This window comes from Prionailurus viverrinus, chromosome A1, assembly GCF_022837055.1.
Source record: "Prionailurus viverrinus isolate Anna chromosome A1, UM_Priviv_1.0, whole genome shotgun sequence".
Classification (NCBI taxonomy): Eukaryota; Metazoa; Chordata; class Mammalia; order Carnivora; family Felidae; genus Prionailurus; species Prionailurus viverrinus.
The window spans coordinates 68,918,333-68,924,332 of NC_062561.1; positions in this window are offsets into that span (position 1 = coordinate 68,918,333).

Sequence of the window (6,000 nt, forward strand, 5' to 3'; positions counted from 1 at the left end):
CAACAGGGGGGAATCTATTATTAAAGAGGCAATGTGAAACTTAATACTGATAAAACTATCAGTCTCTGCCACCAAAGGGAATTGAAAAATATTTCAAGTGCTCTTCAGAGTTCTCTATTCTGTCATATGTTTTGCAAAGGATAAGATTAAAATTCATAACTTTGTATAGCATTTAATGCTTTCCAAACATTTGTACACTCAGTATCCCATTTTATCTCCACTACTTTCTTGTGTGTTAGCTACAGAGGACCTCTATTCATTATCCCATCTGATAGTTTCACATGGGGATTCAGAGATGTTAAAAGATTTCTCAATTCTAGTTTATTAAGAAGAAAGTTGCTTAGAGCCCCCATCTTGACTTCATAGCCTTTGCTACTACTTTATGCTGTTCAGCATCATTATCAGGATTGGGAATTGCAAGAATATGAAATCTAAGTCTTTATGGATTTATATCTTTCCTTACCTTCTTATAGAACTACTGAGTTACAAGATACCAAGGAAACTGGTAGAGTTGGCTCACAACCCCTGCCTCCAATGAGGAATCATCTTATTAGCAGTGAAATGTCCAAGAGATGGGCAGTGTTTCAGGGGAGATTGAGAAGCACAGACGTTCAAACACCTCATGCTGGCTGTTCACCCCAGCCAATCCAAAGTCCAATTCAAGATGAAGGCTGAGGGAATATGCTCACAACTCCTTAGGGAAGCTCAGTGTTAGAAATATCTAGAATCAGTAACAGCCTGAATAGTTAGGTGTGAGGAATGATCAATAGAACCCTGCTCAAAAAATCTCCCCTCCTCTCTACTTCTTCCCCAGGTCTCTGGAATTTTATCAGCAACTTATTGCTTTGGTTCTTAAAGGTTATATTTGGTGTTAAATGAGTCCCCTTGCACATTTGCCAGAGAGAGGAAATGCTTTAAGCTGTCATAGGCTAACATCTTCACACAGAGTTGATCGTCTTCCTCTCTAAACTTGACCTCTAGCTGAGAAAAAAGTCCTGTATAATGGGATCATGCAGGGGTGGGGGTCTGGAAGAGTAGGAGTAACTATAGAGGAGGAGAGGGCTCCTTAAAGGGAAGCAGTCTTTCAAAGGTGAAAAGAATGGGAATTACATATGTGCCAGGAAATATTGAAAAATAGAAAAACGACATACGGTTTCTGTCCTCAAGAACAAGAGCAGGCTGAAGACATGTGGACTGTATTTTTTTGGGCCACTTAAAAGAGATGACAAGGGCATGAGGCTCATGAAACAGGACCAGAGCATCGACAGGACTGAAGGCTGAATGAGTTGGAAGGGTCGGATCAAAGGGAAACCTGGGTTGGACTTAGACAAAGGATACCCCGATCTGCTCACAGCTGCGTCTCCAAGGCTTTCCTTTCCCACAGTTATTGTGCCTCCACTGGTCATCAGAACTCCAACTGAAAGTCTCCCGGCTGGGTATCAGGGCAGCCTGAGTCTGATGATTCCACCCAGTCACATCGCCTCTGGGGAGCATGCAGAGAGAGGTTCCTTCTCCAAGGCACCTTCCTTATCCCCCTCCTCCGTTCTCCATGGGACAGAATCCTGCTGTCCTCCTACCACATTCACCTTGATGCATCTGAATTAACCCCCTAAAACTTTGAATTAGCCCTTCTGGGCAAGTGGGTGAGTTCTGAGACCTGTGTGTTTTGTAGCCTCGTGGATGGAACGCACATGGACCCATCCACGCCACACGTTGGCAAAACCAATCCACCTTGCAGAAGTGCTGAGATTTCCGGAAGGACTGGCCTTGCTATGAACACCAGCTACATCTGCAAGACCAAAGCCCCTGAACTTCCAGGCAAGGACTCGAGGTGACCTAACAAAACTCCAGATCTGAGAACGCCGAAGCACAGATGTTTCCAAAGCCTGTGTTCTGTCTCCTTTTCTACGGAAAAGGCTGCAACTGTCATCCTTTGACGCATTAAATGGAGCCTCTGCGCGATACGTGCTCTGCTGCACTGTGGGAACTCCTCAAAGGGCCAGATGTCAGTGCTGAAAGACCTCAGTTCTTGCCGGGGAAGACGGCGTTCTAAGGAAGCAGAGTTTGCGTGGTTTAGTTATTGTCACAGTTGCCCTCCACCAACCCATCATTTCTTTTGTTTGTAATCACATGGCCATCTTTTCTTTCCTTTTTCTCTTGTTTCTTTTTGTTCCCCAGAGGTACTTTCTGGGTTTTGTTTGCATTATTTTTCATTTAATGTATCAAAGATGAAAAATGTTGGAAAGAAAAATCTAGACTTTTATCTGGTGCCCCATTTTAGATGTAAAGATAGTTATCCAATAGATAGTAAATTATTTCACCTAAGAGATATTTCCTTTTGTTTCTGTGCAATAATATGTATGAACTCGGGTACTAGGAGATTGTATTGTGACATTATCAACCCTTATTGCTATTTAAAACATGATAGTTTGTAGAACTGAGGATCTCCATTGATGTGAAGCACAATTTAATGAATAAGTTACCATATTAAACTGTTGTGATGTCAAGAACAATTGTTTTCCCCTGTGATTTTGTTAGACGTTTTTGCAAAATGAGAAAAGTTGGTCAAACACTTTAAGGGATTTATGGAAATTGAACGCATGGGATCAGCTTTGTCAAACTCTAAAGAATCCATGCTTTGGATACAAATGTGGCTATTGGATGTGAAGCTTTAGAAGCATAAAGACAAAGAAAATATAGATTGGAACAATTTAAAATCTCTGAGGCCAGGGAGGATTTCACAGGCTCTCAAACACATAAGCTTCTAGAACCGTCGTTTTCGGTGGTCCTCCTGTTCTTTGTCCCCCTCCTCCCCACCCACCCACACTACCCCCCTCCCCCGGCACATTGAAATTCACTGTGAGCCCTGGAAAAGCAGCAGCCTGGGGAGCAAGGATGAGGGAAAGGTTTGACACAGAGTGGTGGGAGACAAAAACAGGAACTGAAGCAAAGGAGTTTGGAACTGAAAAGAAATGAGAAAAGGAAGGAAAAGAGGGAGAGAGGAAAGGCAAGACAGGGAGAGAAAATGGAAGAAGAAGAAAACAACAACAATGGCAGCCAATGTGGGTTTCTGCACAATTTCTAAGTGTACAGTTTGTCCACATAGATTTTTTAATAAATAACTAGTTCCTACAACAAAAGCAAAGAAAGAATAAAATTAACTTCTAGTAGAGAAAAGTTCCTTCATTCAAAAAAATCCCCTGAATGGTGCATTTTATCATTTTCTTTTTATTCTGTGGAAGTGGGATTTGTGGATTCCTTCCTTGCTTATGGGTTCATGAGATTTAAAGCCTCAGAGACATGTCGCTTGACTGTGTTCCTCTAACTAGTGGGGATCATAGGCAAAGTCCCTGACTCTAGAGCAATTGGAGCAGCCATAGGAGAGGCTTCAAAAGACAATTGAAGTTAAATATAAACAAGTGTGCATCCCCCCACACCCCCACACACAGACATGCATGGACATTTTGTGGGCTTCTGTCTTCCAAGAAAAAAAACAGATAAGTGAAGAGAAGAACTAAGAAATACTCAAGATTTCTTTCCCCCTTCACCATGAAAATACTGTTCAAGGTAAGACTGAAAGAAATGTCAAAAATATTACTGAAAATCTGCTCTCAATATAGTAAAGTTTCCCTTTCACAGGTCAGCTTTTACATAAAAATAAATTTGAAAATTAATAAAAGCTAATTTCAACATAATTCTTTATTTTATATATTACATTAATTTTTTATTACAACATACTATGTGATCTTAGATCATTTGAAAAATGTGAGAAAAAAATGCATACATAATAGAGCCAAATCCTGACATTATTTTGACCTTTTCCTTTCATTTTTTATGTATTAGCAATTAGAGTAAAATTTTAAATAACAGATGTTTTAGGGAATTAGAATCATACAATCTATATAATGTAAATACATATATTAACTTCTTACTGCCATTCTTTGAAAATATAATTTTATTTATTTTTTTTTTTAATTTTTTTTTTCTCAACGTTTAATTTTTGGGGACAGAGAGAGACAGAGCATGAACGGGGGAGGGGCAGAGAGAGAGGGAGACACAGAATCAGAAACAGGCTCCAGGCTCCGAGCCATCAGCCCAGAGCCTGATGCGGGGCTCGAACTCACGGACCGCGAGATCGTGACCTGGCTGAAGTCGGACGCTCAACTGACTGCGCCACCCAGGCGCCCCGAAAATATAATTTTAATAGGTGCATGTAATTCTACCATTCCCGTATTTTGGGGCATTCTTGTTATTTTCAATGTTTCCACCAAATGACTAACACTGAAATGAATATATGCATACATAAGTAGCATCTTTGTCTTTGTGCACGTGTTGGACAGAGGACAGTGGACTGCTTGATTGGATCTCCCCAACAACTGAGAAAGAAAACATATTCAAGGTTGTCAAAATAACATAGCTGCAGCTAAATGAGTTGTGGGGGAAAAATGAACGTTATTCATATACTCAAAGAAAATTATATGTTATCTCTCCAGAACTGTCTTCCTGGCCCTGGAGGGAAGCGCACATTCCCGCAAGATGCTGGGAGTGTGGCTGCTGGCTGACAGCTCTCATCTGGGTCTGCCTGGAGCACCTGCTGCCTCCAAGGTCATGTCACCTGTAGAGGCCAGGCTGTTTCTAATGACGTAGCTGCGGAGGCAAAGGCCAGGTCTTTTAACTGGGGACTTCTCGGCTCCAAAGCACGCGCCTGTAGGGTCAGCTGAGGATTTCATTGTAAGACGCCTCAGTTCGCTTCCTGCCTCTGCCCCTCCTGGGGCCCTGACTCTCGGGACAGGTTGTTCCCAGTGAACCCTCCGCACACACACACACCTCCTCTCCAGGGACCCAGGCTTGCCTGCGTTCCAGCCTCCAGGGCCTGCTGCTGCTGCTGCTGTTGCTTCCTTCTAGCTCCCGTCCTGTCTTTGGAGCTCAGCTACGTTTTGAAAAGTTATTTTGGCATATTTGGTCCAACATTTCCACTTGTTTATGGTTGAAAGAGGAATCCGTGTTAGCTCAGTCTGACAAGTTTCTAGAAACAAGTCTGCTCTTATCAATTCTCTATTTCCATTGCTTTCTCATTATTGCCCGCTTCGTCACATTCTTTCAAAACTCCAGATTTTCGTGATTAACTTTCACTCTCTTTCTGCTTTGGGGGGATTCCCTCTGTGTCTGCTCATCCCTCCCATAAACCTCTCTGTTAATATTCATTCCTTTTAATAAGATTTTTCTTTTCCTATTTGTGATTATATTTTACTTTATCATCCCACTTCTTAATTTTCATTTTCAAATATTAATCTTAATTTGTGCATGGATATTTTTATTTAATTTTATGTTTTATTTTATTTTTTAATGTTTTATTTATTTTTGAGAGAATGCAAGCAGGGGAGAGGCAGAGAGAGGGGGGGACAGAGGATCCAAAGTGGAGTCTGCACTAACAACAGTGAGCCTGATGCGGGGCTCGAACTCATGAACAGAGAGATCATGACCTGAGCTGAAGTCAGACACTCAACCAACTAAGCCACCCAGGCTCCCCTTATGATTTATTTTAAATCCCACCATTTTCATCTGTCTCAATGCTTTGCCTTTCATTTTTGTTGACAGTTTATCCTTTTACTTGCTTTTCTATAAGTTTATTTCAGTTTGTCATTGTTGGTTGTAACTGTCCCTTTACTTTGAAACAAATTCGTTTACTCCTATTATCTTTGATCAACATGTTGTATTCAGATAAATCTGCCTGCAAAGTTTTGCTTTCTAAACTCTACTGAGGTTCCTTTGGGGCTTTGTAAGTGGTCAGGTTTCATAAAAATTTCATGGATACCTGGAAAGAAAATGTATTGCATTATCAAATTACACACACACAAATGCATATACACGCACAAATATATATATATATGCACATTTAACTTGTATCACAAGTTAAATGATTATATACCAGGATATATATGTATTAAATATGTATTGTTTATGTATATATTTATATTATATACACATATCTCGACTGTA